This window comes from Tamandua tetradactyla, chromosome 2 (assembly GCF_023851605.1).
Source record: "Tamandua tetradactyla isolate mTamTet1 chromosome 2, mTamTet1.pri, whole genome shotgun sequence".
Taxonomy (NCBI): Eukaryota; Metazoa; Chordata; class Mammalia; order Pilosa; family Myrmecophagidae; genus Tamandua; species Tamandua tetradactyla.
The window spans coordinates 54,315,102-54,335,506 of NC_135328.1; the positions used below are offsets into that span (position 1 = coordinate 54,315,102).

Consider the following 20,405-nt stretch of genomic DNA (forward strand, 5'->3'; position numbering starts at 1 on the left):
CCAGCAACACGGTATATACCCAAAAGAGCTGAAAGCAGTGACATGAACAGACATTTCCACACTGATGTTCATAGAGGCCCTATTCACAATCTCCAAAAGATGGAAACAATCCAAGTGCCCATCGACAGATGAGTGGACTAACAAAATGTGGCAAATACATACAATGGAATATTATGCAGCAGTAGGGTGAAAGGATGTCCTGAAGCATGTGACAACACGGAATAATCTGGAGGACATAATGCTGAATGAAATAAGTCAGACACAGAAGGACAGACACTGTATGATTTTGCTTCTATGACTCTGGTAAAGGTACACTCAGAGGCTCACAATGTAGATGATAGGGGATTTAGAGATACATGGAAGCTAGAGATGGGTGAATGGTAATCCAGTGAGGTTGAACTTAAACATAAGGGAACAGATAGAAGTGATGGTGGTTCTTTAGGGGGGTAATAAGTAACATTGCCATTGTGAAGGTGAATAAGCTTGAAAGGGTTGTATAAAGTCACATAGTTCACTGATTAACTCTACAATTAGAAATAAGTTTTAGCATGAACTACTTCAAAGGTTTGATCTTGTAAAGAGTCAACAATAGAGGAGTATAGGAGGAAAACTAATATTGCATGCTATGGCCTACGGTTAACAGGTGGACACCAGCAATACCACAGCAATAGCAGGGTAAGTAAGTGGGAGGGGGGGAGCCACGAGAGAGGGGAAGGCTTAGATTTGTAAGACAAGAATTGTAGACATGAAAACAGTCTACAATTGAGAGCATTGATTATTGTACAACATAAGACATGGATTGTTTATTTCGGACATTATCCAGGTGCCCAATGGACAAAGGTGGCCAGGGGTGCATTGACTGAGAAGCAGAAAGACAAACTGTGGTGTATAAAGTAATGGAATAATGTGCGGCTACAGAAAGGAGCGAAGTTGTGAGGCATGCCACAGTGGTGAATGACCCTTGGGGACATTAAGTTGTGCAAAATACACCAAAAACAAAAGAACAAATATTGTATGGTCTCTTTTAGAAAAATCTTTTAAGGAAATTGGGGCCTAGATTATAGGCTTGAATAGGAGTCTTGCTTGGAACGGAGCCGTGTGATGGCTAGATTCTGAGATTCTGTGCTAGATGTGTGTAATCTGGTGACTCCCTGGAACCTGGGGTGCCTGTGTGACCCCGAAGACACAGACTTGGAGTTCTGCAGCTCTGACAGTCAGCACTGTTACACACAACTGTTAAAGCAACTAAAAAGAGATCTGGCTTCAATTAGAGATAAGAATGAAGATGGTCCAATTGGGACTAAGATAAACCAGAATACAGGGGAAAGGATGATGTCTGTATTTTAGAACTTCACCTACTGTATGAGACCAAAGGAAGAGAGGTTTATTTTGTTGAAAGCCCAAATGTTCTGTAGCACACAGTCTAACACAAACTGCCCGGATAGCTCATTTTAGCAATCCAAGCACAAGGAGCTCAGGAAGGGCTTGTAATTATATACAGTTTAATTTAATACCCAGATACATCCAGACTCTGTTGGGCAGATAATTAGAAAGCATTGGCAAAGTCCCTTGAGGGACTGGAGAAAAAAATTATAGAACTATTAAACTTACCCATTTGGGAAACCCTTGGTACTTTCTCAAACGTTAGGAACTCCCAAGCTAATAGGCAAGCCCTTGATCTTGAGGATTATTCTTATGAAACTTATTTCTGTGGTGGAGAAACTAAGCTTACCTACAATTATTCCTAAGAGTTGCTTCCAGAAGACCTCTTTTGTTGCTCAGATGTGGCCTCTCTCTTTCTAAGACGAAGTCTGCAATGAAAATCATTGCCCTCCCCACTACATGGGACATCATGTCCAGGGATGGGCCCAGCCCTGGCACTGTGGGATCGACAATAACTTCCTGACCAAAAGGCAGAAAATGAATGCAACAAAATAAGTTATCAGTGGCTAAGAGAGTTCAAATAAAGTCAATAGGTTATTCTAGAGGCTACTCTTATGCAAGCTTCAGCAATTAGATGTTGCTAATTGCTATGGTTTGCCAACCCCCAATCAACACCATTCCTGTTACCCCTAAATAACTCCCAGGACTCTATCTGAGATTCCACAGAAGTTGCACACACTGAGATTACTTTCCAGAAACCTAAAACCTTCAGATTGTTCCTAGGCCAGATAACTCCTGAAACCCTGAGGGGCCAGCCTCTCCAGAACATCCACCAGTTCCATCCACCTATGCCGTATTGTTGACACTCTTTTTCAACATGAAAAGCTAGAATGGGCATAGCCCAAATATCCCTAAAGATGGGGAGAAAGATCAAAGGAGAAGGAGGAGTTATAACAGAAAATATAGGATTTAACAAATGAGTATGACTGCTGAATCAGCATATTGGTATTTCTTTTAGTCTCGTGTCTTGGAGCAGCTAGAAGGAAGAACCTGAAATCATGGAACTGTAACCCTTACAAAATTTGAAATCTGTTCTATAACTACCTGTTAAAACGTACTTTGAAATTTAGTACTTTTTTGTATATATGTCATATTTTACAATTAAGATGTTTAAAAAATTGATTTGTTTATCTAAAATTCAAAGTATGTGTCTTCTACTTTATCTGGCGACCCTAAAGTGGAGACGTGCACACACACACACACGTGAAAACTCATGAAGTCATCAGGGTCCCTAGGCCCAGCCCAGGATATGCCATTTGGAGACTTTCTCTTTGCCTGGTACTTAGACCCACAGCTGCTTCCCCGGCCATGGTGCACCTCCAGGCCCCTGATGGCTCCATTTAATAACCTGGCCCCAGGACTAGGCTTGCTGGTGGGAAAGGGATAGGCTTCCAGCTGGGGAGCCGCGGGGCTTGCTGGGACCCTGAGAAAGTGCCTCTCGCCAACAGCCCAGCTGTGAGGTCTGGCAGCAGCGGCCCAGTCCCCAGAACCCCACCCATGACCCAAAGCCTGGGACTGGGCCCTGCATGGGGAGCCCAGCTGGGGTCAGGAATGCAACCTGGGCCCCGGGAGACCCGACTTGGCTTCCTCTCCACCCAGCTCTTCTGCTGCTGGTGGGAGACAAGTCCGGGAAGGGCACCTCACAAGCCTGATTCCCCAGTTTAAATCCTTCCACCAGGAGGGTCTGTAAAGCAGCATTGGCAAAAGCAAGGCCCTAAGTGAACCTTAGCTCAGAGGGAGGGGACACAGGCTCGGGGACACAGGCCCAGCCCTCTCCACAGGACCTGGGCTGCCTCCTCTCTCTCTTGTCTGCTCCTGTCCCTGTTTAGAAAAAAGGAACTTCATGCCAGATCCCAGGATGAGCAGATGTGCAGTGAGTCTTCCGAGAGCCTCTCAACAGAGTGAATTTAAGAAATTATTTATTCCCCTGATTACTAGGTTTTTTTGTTACACGTAGATGTATTTTCTTTACTTTAAAAAAATGGCAATATATAGGAAAACCAAAAGCAAGAACATTTTGGTTATTCCTTTCAGGTTTCTTTCTAAGCATACATAAAAATATGCGTGTACTCTAACCAAAAAAAAAGAAAGTATACTCGATAGTTTTGCAACCTGCTCTTTTCTTCACTGAGTAACATATTGTGAACATCTTTCTGTACCAATAACTACACACCGACCCTTAATCTGTAGCAGCTTCATGTTGGTTCCTTGTGTGGAAGGGCCATCTTTTTTTTTTTTTGCATGGGCAGGCACCGCAAATCGAACCCGGGTCTCTGGCATGGCAGGTGGGAACTCTGCCTGCTGAGCCACCGTGGCCCACCCATGAGCCATCATTTTTTAAGGCTGCCCTGGGTGGTTTTTTGAATGTGAGTAGAACAGTTATAATCCACCTTGTCTGTGCCCCTTTGCACCGTTGAGTTATTATATCGTGTTACGTTCCCGGAAGCGGAAGGGATCCAGGAGTGTGTATATGTTTAAGGATGGGGTGCATGAGGCCAAGAGGATCACCAGAGAAGTTGCACCAGCAGACCCTTCCACCGCCAGAGCAGGAGAGAGAGCATTAAAAAAGCAGGAGGTTTTAACTGTTGTCAATCTGACTATAAGAATCAATATTACCATATTTTATTTTGCCCTTCGTAATTACCCTACTTAAGGAGACTAAACATTTTTTCTCCTAAGCTTGCGAACCCTTGTCCTTCATTCCTTGTGGACTGCCCGTCCCTGACACCCTCCCTTCTTCTGTTAAAGAACCTCCGCGGCGCGGAGAGGCCACCACCTGCGCCGCGCTGAGAGCAGGCGCTTCCTGCGGGACGCAAGCTGAGGGGCCCTTGAAGCCGGCGACCTCCCTCACGGCACGCAAAACAGGGCAGAGCCAGGGTTTTTCAATCATTTTAAAGAGCAGGAAGCCCGGGTCCCACCCCCAGAGGTTCAGATAACCCGTCTGGAGCGCGGTCTCGACGTCAGAATGGTCTCCAAGGCCCCCAGGTGATTCTAATGACAGCCAAAGGCGCGCACCCCCGCGCCCGCGCTTCAAACCCCCCGTGTGGAGAAGCCAGCGGCGCCCCACGCGGCTCGCCCCGGCCTGCGCCCCTTCCGCAGGAGCCCCAGCGACGGGGACCGGAGGGGGCCGTGACTGAGTGCTCGGCTCCCGGGGAAACAGCGGCCTGGAAGGCTCCTCGTCGGCCTGGGGTGCCGGGGGCCGGGGCGGCGCTGCCGTGAGGGGGTCAGCAGCGCCTTGCTTAGGCCACAGGATTGCATTTGAAATTTACCTGGGGGCTTGGTGTGGCATCTGAAAGGGAGAAGTCAGCCGCCGCTGGCCCCAGGGTGAGGGAAGGCCCTCTGCCTTCTCCCCAGCTCCCCTTCCTAACTGGACCCGTCCTCCCTGTGGGCGAGAGGAGAAGGCTCACCCTGGAAACGAGTTTGCATCGCGAACTCCCTCGGGTTTGCTTCATTCATCCAAGACCTGCGGCTCCCAAAGTCAATTGGATTTTTAATTAACCGCGTCTCCTCCCCCGGAGAAACCCACAAGGTGGACACTGCAGTCAGCAGGGACATGTCCATGACTGTGGGCAAGCCTTCCAACAGCTACGAGCCTCAGTTTCTGCACCTCTACGGTAGGAGCGTGGGGTTGTTTGGAAAATCAGCTGTGCTCAGTTCGCCACCCTTGGACTGACCCCTCGGCTACCTCAGGTGGGGCAGCTGATGGTGAGCCTTCTGATCGCTGCCCACTGGGGAGCTGAGTTCCTCCTACTTGCAACCGACAGAGTCTGACACAGACAGCAGGCTCTCGGCAAATGCTTCTGGAAGTAAGATGCATACTTTAACCAGGTGAGCAGGGTCACAGAGGGCCAGAAGAGTGGGCAGGACAGACACAGCCTGAGATGACGCTGCTCCACAGCCCCTGCTCCAGGGAGGCAAGGAAAGTCCAGTTATCCTGCTGCCTCCGTGTTCTTGTTTCATCCCGGGCAGGATGACGCTGACAGCCTTCATCGGTGAGTGTGCACCAAACACAGGCATCACTGCTGCCTTAGACCCTCTGAACCGGCTGTCACCATCCTACCTGCTAGGACAGGAAGGTCTTTTCTCAAGGTCACAGTCAGGAAGTGGCTGAGTTACAATTCCTGTTAATGGACCTTAGAGGCCCTGGATTGGATTAATTATAATCCAGTGAATGGTCGAGCCATTCTACTTTTTGTGTTTAGCTTTTGTTTATTTAAAATTACTGATGTTTAATAAAATAATGAGCGTCCATGTAACCACCAGTAAAATTACACTGATATATCTATTTACGTGTCCCTCCCCAAATCCTGAATTTTGTGTTTATTATTCCCTCACTTAAAAAAAAAAAGTGACAATAAGCTATTCAGCAGTAGAAACAAAGAAAAAAGAAAAAAAATGTGATTGAATGGTAGCCCATGACAAACTCTGGGATCTGTTCTGTAAATACTGGTTGAAGTGTGCTTTGAAAATTACTGCTTTTTCTCTTTGCTTTGTACATATATTTTACAATAAAAAAAGTTCTAAAAAATGTGATCACTTATAAATATGCCTAAACAATGTTTTAGGTTTTATTCCCTACTCCTAACCCATCCCCTGGTAATTTAATTCTGCAATTGGAGCTTGGTTGAGCTAAGCCCCTGCTGTTAGTGAAGTCTGTTTCCTTTTCTCCTCAGGGAGCCAGGCTGCTGCACCTGCGAGGGAGGGGCGTCAGCCTCTGAAGCTTGAGGAACTTACAGTTCTATGTGGGGTCTCAGCCCGTCCAGCTTGTTCAGACTGGGGTACGCTGTGTGTCCAGTCACTGACGTGGCCCCAGCACTTATTAGGTACTATTCCTGGCTATTTACTAGCTGCTCTGCAGAATGAACTAAATTCCACACCTCACTAAGCTGCCATCTTGCTCCTATCTCCTTCTTCTGCATCCATCCCCTGGTAATTTACATTCTTGATTCTGACTGTGTGAGTTTGCTTACTCTAATTATTTCATAGAAATGAGATCATACAGGGTGTGGCTTTTTTCACTCAACCTGATATCCTCAAGGTTCACCAATGTTGTTGCATGCATCAGAACTTCATTCCTTTTCATGGCTGAATAATATTCCACTACCTGTATTTACCACATTGTTTATCTATTCACCTGTTGATAGACAATTGGGTTGCTCCCTTTTTTTGCAATTATGAATAATGCTGTAATAACATCAGTGTGCAAATTCCTCTTCGAGTCCCAGCTTTCAGTCATTTGGGGTATATACTTAGAAATGGGATTGCCAGCTCATATGGTAATTCTATACTTAACTTTCTGAGGAACCACCAGACTGTTTTCCACAGCATTGCACCATTTTGCATTTCTATCAACATCATGTGAGTGATTCTCGCCCTTTTTTGAATTGAGCTTTTGTTTTCCTTTTTTACTTTTTCTCTCTATTGATTTGGAATACATATTGTTTCTATTCCATTAATTGTCACTGTCAAAATTTTGCCATGCATATTTAACTTACAAAGTCTAAAATTTACGAATATCAGTGTCCTTTCCAAAAATGCAAGGTCTTCAGCATCAAAATACCTTCATCTGATTTATAAAGTCTTGTCAAATAATCCTGGGCTTATTCATAAATCCCCAAAGGAAAAATATTACTATTATTATTCTTTTTTTCACATGGGCAGGCACCGGGAATTGAACCCAGGTCTCCGGGATAGCAGGCAAAAATTCTGCCACTCAGCCACCATTGCACTGTCCTATTATTATTTTATACAGTCAATGCTTGTTTGGGTTTACCTACATATTTGCCATTTTATTTATTTATGCTTTGTTATATTTTCAATCATCCGGGGTTTATTTCTCTTCTTCTTGAAGTGCATCCTCTAGAAGTCCCTTTAGAACAGGTGTCTTGCTGGTAAACTTTCACAGTTTTTGTTCTATCCTCGTATCTCTTGTCTCTCTTTCATATTTCCCTTATTCTATGTATTGGTTACATTCTGGGGGAAGAAATCAGGTTTTTTAAATCAGATATGTCTTCTATTTCATTTGGGTTTTTTTAAAGCTGTATTTAATCTCCTGTTTAGCCTATCAATAGAGTTATTTATTTTATTTTAATATATTTTTTGCTTCTAGAGATTCCATTATTTTTGTTTCAGTCTGTGTACTCATTCCTGACACTTTCTTTTTGCATGCTTCATTATGTTGCATCCTTGGTGTCCTTACAAATTTACTACATAAGCTGTTCTTCACTTTGAATATGACAATTCTGATATCTGTGGTCCTTGATTGTTCTCGTGTCTGTGGACTCTGACTCATAGTGATCTGTCTTCCCATGTAAATTCCTCTTTGTGAACTCAGCTTGACCTTAATGAGTGAGTCCTGGGGACCTACCTTGAAGATGTTTTCCTTCAGAGAGGGTTGGCTTCGCCCTGTAGCCAGACGCCCACAGAAGATGTGGCTCAGAGCTGGAGCCCCAAGCTGGTCCACCGCCACCCACTCCCCTCACAGTTGTTCCTGCTTCAGACACTCCCACCGCAGTGTTCCATGGGACCCTGGCCCCCAGGCCCTCCTGCCCACCTGGATGGCTGCCAGGCCAGACCGGTGTCCTGCCCTCTGCCCTGGCCCCAGCTGCCATCTCTGTGGACCCAGTGCCTGTCTGCCCATACTTCATTCTTCAGCCACTCTGAACCCAACGTGGGTTTGTTCATTCATTCATTCATTTGTCTTCTGTTTATTCACTTGAAGCGTTCCCTGGAATCTTCTCCTCCTTTCAGTGAGACTAGTGATGCATCAAAGATTATGCTTCATTCAGGGCTCAGTTGTTATGGTGTAAATGGGCCCCCTAGACCTTCCACAGCCACTACGCAAGAGCCTCAAGGGTGGAAGTTTGAGGCCACTCATGTGCAGCTGGAATCCTGAGATCTCTGCTGTGTCCCAGGCTTCTCACTATTTGGTGATTCTACCATGACGCCCTCAAGGACTGGCAATGTAGAACAAGCCATTGCCCTTACACAGAACGTCCCCAACCTGCTTTGTTTTTATAGTTCTCCAACTCCCTCCAAAAGCTTTCCCACATCTGCCTTGCTGCCAGGCCCACAGAAGCCAGTTGGTGGTGGGGCCACGGTATACCAGGCTGCAGCAAACCTGCCTCCCCTTTGGGTTTGCAGCACTGGTCTGCCATGGGCTGGACAGACCTGGTTCTGAGCTTGTTCAGATTTAGGCAAAGGCAAATGGAGTCTGGCAAGCTTACCTGTGATCAAAGCTTACCTGTGATCAAAGCTTACCTGCTATAGAGTGCGGACTTTCTGCCATCTACTTTGACCTTGCTTTGCACAGGCCTTTTTTTTTTTTTTTTTGCATATTTCCTTGGCCATGGTCAGGATTTGTGAGACCTCTGGAGAGATTAGATATCTGCGTAAATAGACAAGGCAATAAATGAATGCATTCGATGGCATGGTAATGTGGCAATTGAGAGCTTATACTTTGACATCAGACAGACTGGAATCCAACCCTGATTCTTCCACTTAGAGCTGTGTGGCCCAGATCACGTGCTTTAATCCATCTAAGCCTCAGTTTTTTCATCCACACAATGGGAATAAAAATGGTATCTTGTTCCTAGAGTGGTAGTGAGGATTGTGTGCTTATCCAGACAATTTAGTTAGTGCTCAAAAAATGTGAGTTTGACAGCTGGATGTTACTAGCCAAATGACATGGGAGACTAGGATGGCCCTAGACATGACACTAGCCGAAAAGGGAAGCGTTTGTGTTACGGATGAAGGTAGTTGTTGTACATTTATCCCCAATAATACAGCCCCAGATGGAACTATCACCAAAGCTTTACAAGGCCTAACGGTCTTATCTGAAGGATTGGTGGAAAATTTAGGCATTGATAACTTCCTCACGGGATGGTTCGAAAGCTGGTTTGGGAAATGGAAAGGGGTGGTGCTGTGCATGCTAACTTCTTTAATCATCGTAGCTGGGTACTCACGGCCCGTGGGTGCTGCATTATCCCGTGTGTCTGAGGGCTAGCACACAGACTTACTGACGCAGCCCTAGCCAAGCAAACACCTGTTCAGTACAGGCAAAACAATGTGCACCCCTAAAGAGGAAGAGCCCTATGATGAGGGGTGTGAAAAAGCTCTCATCAAGTTTGAAAAAAAGACACATGAAAACTGAAAGAGTTCAAGAAGAAAGAGGGAGAATTTGTAAGAATAAAATTAAGTTTAGCTTTCACACAAGATGGCACGGGATGAGGGAAATGGAACTCACTAAACAAAGGGCTGCAAAACAGCTCGGACTGGCCTTGCAGCAGGGAAAGGGCAGCGCCTCTGAAGCAAGCCTAGAATCGGCACCAAATTGTCATACAGGTAAAAACAAGTTTAAATGAGTAATGGCCAGGGTCACTAAAATAGAAAATGTAATCAAAAGCTGGAAACCTTGGTGGGAAATTTGAATTAGTTAGACCTTCCAGATAGGCTGTAACCTCTGGAGTATCCAAAGAGTAGAGAAACAGGGGAGGGACCTGTGTGCAGGGCTTCGGGTATGTAATCTGCCATTTTATCGCTTGGTGCGCCAGCCACATTTTGGTTTTGTGCCCATTCTTGCAAGATCATGAATAAATTCTTTTCTTCTCCACCAAACAAAACAAACAAAAAAACCCAAACAAACAAAGAAACAGAAATGTGTGTTTGTGTATGCATGTGAGTGTAAACAAATGACACAGGCAGGCCACAGTGGCTCAGCAGGTAAGAGTGCTTGCCTGCCATGCCTGAGGACCCGGGTTCGATTCCCAGTGCCTGCCCATGTAAAAAAAAACAAAAAACAAAAAAACAATGACACAGAGGTAAAGAGATTTTTCAGCAGTGACTGTTAACAAGTATTGAAAGTGCTGTTTGTTTCCTATCTACTAAAACAAATACCACATCACGGCTTAACAATAGGAATTTATTGGCTCATAGTTTTAGAGGCTAAATGGCTGGCTTCCTTTAGAGGTCAGTATTTTCTGGCTGGGATTCCTTGGCTTTTCCATCACATAGCAATGCACACGGAGGCGTCTGCTCCTTTCTCTTCCAGCTTCTGTTCTTTCGGTTTCTGGCTGCTCACTGTGGCTTCCTTTTCTGTGATCAATTTCCTTTGTTTATGAGGATTTCAGTCATATGAGATGAAGGCTCACTCTCGTTCACTCTGGGCACACCTTAACTAATAACATCTTCACAGGTCCCATTTACAAAAGAGTTCCCACACATGGGACCAGAGGATGGGACCTGGACATGCCTTTTGTGGGGGGCATGAGTCAATCCCCAACAAGTGCCTCGCCAGTACCAGGCTCTACTCCAAGCCCTATTTTGCCTTACAACCCTACGAGGTAAGTACTTTCATTGTCTGTAATTTAAAGATGAGAAAATCAAGGCTTAAGGCAACTAACTGATTTTTCCAGTCTATCTGATTCTGGTGTCTTCTAAGCCCTCAGTCACCCATTACCAACTCTTACTTGTCAAGTTTGGCATGAAAGAAATGGAAATTTTGATTTAACAGAAAACCCAACTAATCAGACCCTTATCTGCACCCTCATATCTGAAGTATCATGGTCCATTGCTTCTTTCAGTAAATACCTTTTGAGCCCCTCCCATGATCCAGGTGCTGTCCAGGCCTGGGGTGCAGGTGGGAGTTGCTGGGCAACAAGGACAGGCTGACCAGGTGAGGAAGGTGCTTTGATCACCTTTGAGACCCTCCCCAGAGGAATCCTCCAGCTTCTGCCCGAGACCCTGGCCGCCCTCCCCAGCCACATCCTGCCTCCTGAGAGCAAACCCTAGGCTTCAGAAGAAGTATATGTTGGCCCCCATCACCCCACCTCCAGTGAGGGTGGTACGTCCTGAGTAGCCCTGTTCCAGGTCCGAGGGCCCACCAGGCCAGCCCAGCAGTGTTTCCTCGAACCAGATGAAGAAACAAGCACAGCGTCAGGTCTTCCTGTTACAGTAACCCCTTTCCTGCCCCTGGCAGGCCCCCTCCCCACTTGAAAACACTCGGAAGTCAGGCCGGAAAGTCACAGGCTTTATCTTTCCCTCCTTATGAGAAGAGGCCTGGGTTGGAATGTCTCCCCCTGATAAAGGGGCTTGTAAGGGACTCAGGATGAGGTGGGCTGCCCTGTCATGGACTCTCCGAGATGTACGGGGCTGGCTGATAAGGGCCCTACAAGGGCCTTCCAAGCTGAATTCCCTCTTGAACAAGCTAAGCAGGGGTCAATGTTCATGAATCCTTGCCCACCAATCACACGTGCCAGGAGCACAGTCTTAGGCCGGCTGCGTGTGGGGCATGGGAGAGTCCAGGGGAGGGAGGGCTGGAAAGACCCTGCCATTGTCTCCAGGGGCTTCCGGTGTCCAGACCCCAGCCAAGTTAGTCCTCTGAAACTGCTGGCTCGAGGTCCCGTGTTAACTGACAGTGAGCTCTGAGAGAGCGAGCAGACTTCTGGGCCTCCACAGGACGCCCTGTGTCCAGGACAGGGCTGGGCACACAGCCCTCCAAGAATATTTTCCAAAAGAACAGCTCTTATATTTTAGCCCCTCCCGTGGGTCAGGCCATCTGGGAACATTATATCATGGAATCCTCATCTAAGCTCTGAACATGGCAGATTCTTGTCTCCATTTCACAGGCAGGTGAAGGGACTCACCCCTGGCTATCCTGCAGACCAGGCCTGGGGGGCTCCCCGCCTGAGGTGAGCAGGCCAGGTGGGAGGGAGAGGACACTGAGGAGTCAAGAATATCCCTGCTGTTCTTGGCCTTGGAGTCTTGTGATGCTGAAACTCAAGAGCCCCCTGACTCTGCAGGATATTAATAAGTCTGGCCAGTTCCCAGGGGACCAGCTCTGCCAGGGGCCAGAACAAAAGGAATCCTGGCCACGTGGCCTGGGACTTCCCCGCCTCATTCCCACAGCCCCTCCACAGCCCCCGGCTCCCTCCCCAGGCCTCAGCTAGCAGCCCCAGGTCCAGCCTTTGCCCTAATTAATAGGGGGAGACCCCTCCCACTGCTGAGCAGACCTGGGTGAGTCTCTCTCAGCTTGCAGATATCATCTAGAAGGGATGCCAGAGGAAAGATCGAGTCAGAAGGCAGGGGTGGGGGCCAGGGGGTGGTGCGGTCAGTAGTCTGGGCTTTGGGGTCAGGATCCAGTTGAGGTTCTAGCTCTCTCATTTCTCACCTTTGGACAAATCACTTAATGCTGAGCCCTCAAATTCTTAAACTGGGGAGGGTACCTAGTACCTGGTTCCTGGTTTTGCTGTGAGGACCTAAGGAGGTGGTTGTTGAAAAAGGCCAGCCTTGGGGGTCAGATTTGCTTTAACTGACTTGGCTAGAGCAGCCACCTTGGGCCATTCTCTCCTGGGCTTCTGTGCCACGGTGTCCTCTAGTGGACAGAGGTGATCTTGCAGGGGCTCCCTACCCAAGTTGTGTGGGGTTTTGCTCCTTCTGAACCCCAAGGAGTCCAAACTGTGCCTTTTCTGATCTCCTTAAATTGACGGCTGCCATTATGCTCCAGCATGCCAGGTCAAGGCAGGACAGAGAGAAAGGAGACCCACTCCCTTGCCTTTGGAAGCTCAAAGAATAGGAGGGCAGCTTGATTTAGGCATCTGGGACACCTACCAAGCCCTGGCCCTTCCCCCGCTCCTCCCTGCCAAACTGGGGCCTGGACTTGCAGTGACCTCCCTGAGCTGCAGAGTCCACCTTTGCAAATGGGGTCATGAAGCCCTGGATGCCATACACAGTAGGCAAGCCTCTGGGAAACCATCATGCAGCAGGTGGCCACACATGAGCACCTGGGTGCCATTCGGTCCACTGCAGCCAGAGGCCCTGATGCGGGTGCTGGTGGACTCAAAGAGAGAAGCCCTGGGAACCCCCAGGGGACCCTTTCCAAGGCTGCCAAAGCAGAACATTTGCCTACTGCAGACCCAGTGTGTCTTCTCCCCTCATCCCAGCGCCCTCGGGTCCCCCAGGCTGAGCACCCGGTGTCCTCAAACTGATGCCTATTTGCTGGGAGCCTCCCCATAAAGAAGGCTCCCAGCCTATTCAACCCAAAAAGTATCCCATATTCCAGGTCTCTTCCATTCCCCCATCCCAGGAAAACCCTTTCTATCCTGGACCTGTCAAAGACAGTATCAGGACCAGTTAAGTACAGACAAGAGAGGACCAGAGACTGGCTGAGCATAGAATTCTTCTGGCGGTCACATATGTGCCTCGGGAGGCCGTGCACGCCCCATCCCTGGGGGTCGTTACGCAGAGCGGCCAACTGTGTGGCTGGGGGTTGAAGAGGTGCGACCACTGAGTGGAGAACTGAATTAGCTGAACTCAAAAGCCAATCTAGAGAGTCTCTGTTTCTTGGAAACTAATTTGCACTAACTTTCATTTTTCCAAAACAATAAAAACAGAGTTTCAATAGAAAAGAAGTGCATAAAAACCCTCCAATGAAAATAGCTGTCCCCTGCCTGACCTCAGCCCGCCTCCCCAGGCCAGCTCCCCAGAGGCATATCCCTCAATCTTCCAGCTGTTTTCCTGAGCATCTGCTTTCATCTTTCCAATACGTTCTTCACCCAGCTATTCCTTGATTTTTATCAATTTTAAATAGTACCCATTAACTCTGCATCACAGTATGTAAGCATTTAATTTCTCACCCTGCCATGCACGGCTGACCTTCCCCACATCTTCCCAAAATGGTTACATTGCAAGTTTGGCAAAATTACCAACGAATTTATTATGATAATGTATTGTTTCCTGCTGAGCCAAATATTTCTCTAGGATTTTGTCTTCAGTCTGTAGATTTTTATTAAGCACATATGTGCTTGGCCTTGGGAATTGGCATTGAGAGAAAAGCCAATACCCTGCTTACACGGTGCTTACATTACAGTGGGAGGGGAAAGGGACAGGTAATAAGTAAATGAGCAAATATATATTCCAGGTGATAAAGTCTACGAAGAAAAGTAAAGCAGGTTAATGGGGCTGGAATCTTGGCTATCTTACCTAAAATGGCATTGGATAGATGCTGCAATTTTGGGTGAGACGGTCAGAGTTCTAAGCTATTTGAGATGGGTACAGCAGCTGACTCTTTGAATTTCACAATTGTCTTTTTTTCTCCCTCCCTTTCTCCCTCCTTCTCTCTCTCCCTCCTTCCCTCTCTCCCTTCCTTCCTTCCTTTCCTCTTTTCTTTCTTTTTCTTCTCTTTCTTTTTTGCCTCATTTTCCAAATATCTGCTCTAACACGACCCCAGTGTTCCTATCCCTCTGTCCACGTCTCTCAGGAACAGGCGCCTGCACTCCAACGTGTGTGGTCCATTTCTCCCTCAGACGCCTCCCTCTCTCCAATCCTGTGGGGGCAAATCTATTGTTGGGTGGGACCTCTTCATTAGGTTGTTTCTATGGAGATGTGGCCTCGCCCATACAAGGTGGGTCTTAATCCACTTACTGGAGTCCTTTAAGAGGGAGACATTTTGGAGAAAGTGTAGATGCTTGGAGAGACCACAGAGAAAGCAGACACTTGGAGACAGAACGCTCTGGGAGATGTTAAGGAAGGACTCACAGGAGCCAAGAGAGCCATTTTGAAACCAACCAGGAGAGAGAAAGGTCAGCAAACATTGCCATGTGGCTTCCCATGTGACAGAAAAATCCTGGACATGATCTTTCCTTGAATGAATGTATCCTTTTATTGATGCTTTCAATATTGGACATTTTCACAGCCTTAGAATAGTAACTCGTAACTTAATAAATCTCCTTTATAAAAGCCAATCCATTTCTGGTGTAATGCATTCCAGCAGCTTTAGCAAACCAAAACCATATCCTTGCAGAAATCTGGAGGTGAACAAGGACTCCGTGAGGAAGCAGGTCTGGTGGGCTTGAGGAATAGTAAGAAGCTATGGGTCCAAGGCAGGAGGAGGTGAGGAAGTGGTTCCTGATTAGTGCTACAGGACCCATAACGAGCGCCCAGAGAGGCCTCCGGAGCAACGGATACCTGAGCTGAGGCCTGGCAAAATGGTGGGGGCGCTTAGACCCTGTCTCAAGAAGACCTGACCCTGGCCCCAGCCCTTATCCAGTGCCCTCTGCAGTCTAAGGTCAGCCACGTCCCTCTGAGACTCAGTTTCCCCCATCTGCAACAGGAGGGAGCTGGCCTGGCTACAGCCCATCTCTCTCAATCCGACACCTGCAGCCAGGACCAGGACCCCAGCCTGGGTCTGTAACGTGCAGGGACCACCCCCACCCCCACCCCCACCCCCAGCTACCTCAAGCCACGGACTTTTGTGTCCGCCTTGACCTCAGCTGAGTGTCGAAAGAGCGGGTGTGGCATCCGGGGCCTCTGTCCCAGGGAAGGTGGGTGGCAAAGGCGAAGCACCACAGTCGCTGAGTGCTTGGTGCGCTCCTCGCTGCTGGATTGTCTTTGCTTATGTGCCCTTCCGGTGCTCTAGAGATAGGAAGTATACCAAAAACAAACAAACAAACCTGGGTTCATATTGCTATTTCTAATTCAAATTTAAAATTAATTTTTTCTGAACATTTTTCTTTTATATTTTTATTCCTTTTTTCTTACATATTTATTTATTTCCTTTAACCTACAATACACATAAGATAGTTCCAAAACAAAAAGCAAAGCAAAGCCCCAACCTAGAACATTCGTACTTGTCTTCCCCCCAAATTTTCACAAGGCTTAAACCTCCCTTGACTTGGGTCTCAGCTCAAATGTCACCCCCTAGGACAGGCCTGACCACCATCTCCACCCTCTCTGCTCACTTTGCTGCATTCCCTCCTTCACATCCTTATTATCCAAAATAGTGTATGTGTTTCCTTGGTTACTATCTGAATCCCCCATTAAGAATGTTAGATCCACGCAGGCAAGGGTTTCTGTTACATTTTCTGCTGTATCCTCAGTGCCTAGAACAGTGCCTGGACTGTTATCGTCATTCAATGTCTATTTGAAGAATAAATGAATGCAAAAATGGATGAATGAATGAGAAATGACCACATGGATGAGCCTATCAGCCTGCTGGTTGTCTTTGCTGGGTGGATCTTATGCAGGTGCCAACCTCATTTCTGGAACATTCCGTAAGCTATGGGCACTCACTGGAAATGAGAACAGCTGTGGATGATCGGTCACCTTCATGCCATTCTGGGGCCACAGCTTGGAAGTCCCGCCCCCAGGCCCCTGTGTCACCTCGGGCCGAGGATGCCTTTCTATTGACAAAAGGCTGCCTTTTGTGCCAGGGAGAGCCGAGGCCCGCAGACGCTCTCGTCTCAGGCTTTCCAGGAATCGTGAGATTCTTGGCAGAACTCCGGCTGCCAGGGTGAGGTCTTCTTAGCCTGCCGGCCTCAAAGCCTCCCTTGTGTCTCTGCTGAGCTGTCCCTTCCCTGTGATGAACCCCGAGCCCCAGCCAGAGTCTGGTCTCCCTGTGATACGTGTGTGTGGCGCCCTGCCCTTCTCCATGACACTCGCTCCTTGTCTACCTGCTTCAATGGGGGGGTGGCTGGAAGCTGCATTTGTTCTCTGAGTTTGTTTGCTGTGCCCAGCAAAGAACCTGCCACATACACATGCTCAGTAAATAGTGTGATTGATGGGTAAATAAGCAGGGTGGTATGTCGACTGAAGATGTTCCTTCCGCGTCCCCCCACCCCCAACTTGCAACCCAGTACAGGTATCGGAGTGGTGGACAGGCGGCAGGGACCCTTGGGCACCAAGGGGAAAGGAGGAAAAGAAAATTATGTACTAAAGACCTGACCCAAATTAGGGGGGAGCAGCGGAGGTCTTTCGTAATAGTGTGGAAAGATGGGTTTGCCTTGGTGAGTTCAGCCCACGTGATCTCAGGGGATAGAGGACCGGAGAGCCTGGACCTGCGAGTTCTAGAGACAAAAAGGAAGAGTTGAATCTAGAGGCCCTGCGAGACTAGCCTCTGCCAATCCTTCTCTGGTTGCTCCTACCCCTCCTTGTCTGCCCTGTAGGTAGTACTGCTTCTGAACCTGGTCTCCTCCTTGCTAGGCTGCCCCAGAGCCACTCCTGGTCAGGCCCAGGCAGCTAATATTCAATTCACTGCGTGTATATGGGCTGAGATTCTATGGGTACCAGGTTCTGTCTGTGCTTGGAGCTGGGTAAAGGTGGGGGATCCGGCACCCATCACTGGAGGACCTTAGGGTCCACTAGGGCCCCAGACTTTTGAAACCAGAATGAAGCCAGGCCTCATGGCTGCCACCTTCAAACCAGCCTCACATGTTGTAGCCTTCCAATTAGCATGTATTGACTCCAAGGGTCATGGAGATAAACACACATTTCCAATGGGGATGTATTGACAAGCCAGGGAGTTGGGGGAGGGGAGCTGCATGACACATAGCAAGGCTCCCTAGAGTTCTTCTTTCAACAGTGTCCTCTCTCCCAACAGGTCCACAGCAATTCCTGCTTATGTTCTTTCCCTCTTTGGACTCTTCTCAACTCCTCGGTGCATGCCCCTCTCTTGCCCTCACTTCCCCCATGTCATCTCCTTCCTCTTGCAGCCGCTTCTTTTCCGAGTGGAGTGAATTTCCCCATCTTTTAGCCCTACCCTTGACATCTTCTCACATCATAGAAAAGTTCCAGGAGCCTTGGGAGTCAACAAAGGATCCTCTTTAGAGAACTTTAGTGGTGAGAAGGGGAAGTTACCAAATACTAGCATGTCATATTAACATCCCCAACACAGAAGAAAAAGAGTTGGGTATTATATACTTCAGGAAGTCCAAAGGATTCTGAGGGTCCATCCTCTTGCACCCAGCAGGGACCCTGAACTCCACCAGTGTCCCGATGCTAGGATGAATAGCACTTCTTCTAAAGCGTGAGTTTATTAGGAGGTTAGGACCAGAGAAAGGGGGTATGAGGAGGTGAGAGAGGACTTTCGAGGGAGATACCTGGTCCTCTCAGTGGGGCTGTTCCTGGGATAGGGAATGCTGGAAAGGGCTTGGGGAGGTGAGTGAGGCGTTACCATGGTACCTGCTGGAAGTCCACCTGGTGACTGATGTGCTGTGGACAGATGGACTTATGCATAGATCTGGAACACAAGAGCAAGATCTGGGCCAGGGATCCACATTCAAGAACCACCATCAGCTGCTTAGAAATGGTCTTGGGAGCCAGGGGCTTGGATGAATAAGACAAGAAGGCACCAAGGTCAGAGCCCCAGAGGCTCCATAATTTAAAAAAATGAGAAGAAGAGGAGCCACCATTCGAGACTAAAACAGAAAGGCCAGATTTGGGAGAAAAACTGGGAGGATGAAGTACACGGACACCATGATAAGTGTGGGTTTCTGTTGGGAATAAGAGTAATAATTACTACCACTATGGGTTGGGGCTTGCTATGTGCCAGGCACTGTGCTGGACATGCCTTATAGGTTATCTCATTTAACCCTTACAACCCCTGAAAGGCAGCAGCTATATCATTGCCCCATTTTACAGATGAGAAAGCTGAGATTCAAAGAAGTTAAATGAGTTGGCCAAGCTTTCCCAAATAGTAAGTGGCACAGTCAGGATTCAAACTCAAATCTATCTGGCGCCAAACACTGGGCTCTTTGTAATTTTTCTTGTGTCAACATTTTAATACTTTTTTTTTCAATTTTTGAAAAAAGATAAGTAAAAAGAAAAATTCAAAGAATGAAAGTGTATGCAGTGAAATATAAACCTCTCTATCACACCACTCTCCAAATGGCAGTTGCCCAGCTCTGTTTATCCAGAGTGGCCGGGTGGCTGGGTCTCCCCCAGGGGCTGATACACAGCTTGGCACATGCTTTTGTGTGCTTAAGGCCATACTCCACACTTCCTTTTTTTTTCAAACACAAGTGGGAACATCTGGAACAGCTGCTACACTCTGGCCCTGGCATTCGCCACCTAACAATCTTGGAGAATATTCTATATCAGCTCCCAGAGAGCTGGCACACTTTTTAAAAATTCACAAATATTTCAGTATGTATCTCTAAAAGATAAGTACTTTTTACACACAGCCATAACAGTGTTATTACATTTTTTAAAATTCCTTCATGCCTTCAAACATCTTGTCATTTAATGCTAGGAATCAAATTTCTAATGTCATAGCTTTTTATAGTTTGTTTGAATTAGGAGGCAAATAGCAGGCATGTAATTGTGAATGGTTGATATGTTTCTTAACTCTCTTCTAATCTATAGTTTCCCCTGTTCTCCCCATCACCTTGTAAACTATTTGTTGTTTGTCATGTAGATTTCCCTACAGTCTGGGTTCCACTGATTGCATCCCCACGGTGTCATTTAATATGTGCTTCTATTCAGTGATGTCCTATATGTTCTCTGTAATGATGGTCATTTTTCTATATCTGTATTGTCCAATAGGACAGCCAGTAGCCACAGTGGCTATTAAGCATTTGAAATTTGTCTAGTATGACAGAGGAATTGAATCTTAATTTTCACTTTAATTATTTAAATAACAACATGTGGCTTGTGGCTTCCATTCTGGATAGTGCAGTTCCAGAGGCTTGATCAGATTCAGGATTAATTTTTTGGCAAAACAACACCATGGGTGGGTTATGTTGCATACATTTGTAAAACCTTGCACCCAGGGCCCAGCTACCCCCAGAGGCTGGCCCAGGCTCTGTGCCCCTGGGGCAGTGTGGCTTCTATAGTATTGCCCTACTCCTCCTCTTCCCACCTCCAGAGGCAACTTGGAAGTGCCAGGCTGCTGGAGTTACATTTTCCCCTCTATATTAACCCTCATCGCTGGGCCAAGGAATGCCCTTCTCAGAAGGCAAGGAATAGAGGGAAGATGAAAATGGGAAGAAAGCTGGTCTAGAGCTCATGGGTGCCTGGGTCCCCTGGGAAAGTGGCTGAGCGTCCTTCCTCACTCAGCAAACATTTCTGAGCACCAGGCACTGAGCTGGATGCTGGGGGTCAGATTTGATCAAGATAGTCCTCATCCCTACCCTCTAGGATCTCACAGTCTAGCCTGGGAGAATGCAAACTGGAAACACATAATTTGACAT

At 47.3% G+C, this 20,405-nt stretch overlaps 1 long non-coding RNA gene across 2 annotated transcripts in view; it reads left to right on the forward strand.

Moving 5' to 3' along the window:
- The first annotated feature begins 4,452 nt into the window (after positions 1-4,452).
- LOC143672812 (uncharacterized) overlaps positions 4,453-20,405 on the forward strand; it is a 43,131-nt gene continuing 27,178 nt past the window's right edge. For both annotated transcript variants that reach the window (XR_013170052.1, XR_013170046.1), the window contains exons 1-2: positions 4,453-5,435; positions 6,117-6,266. This is a non-coding gene — a long non-coding RNA (uncharacterized LOC143672812). The remainder of the gene's footprint in view (positions 5,436-6,116; positions 6,267-20,405) is intronic.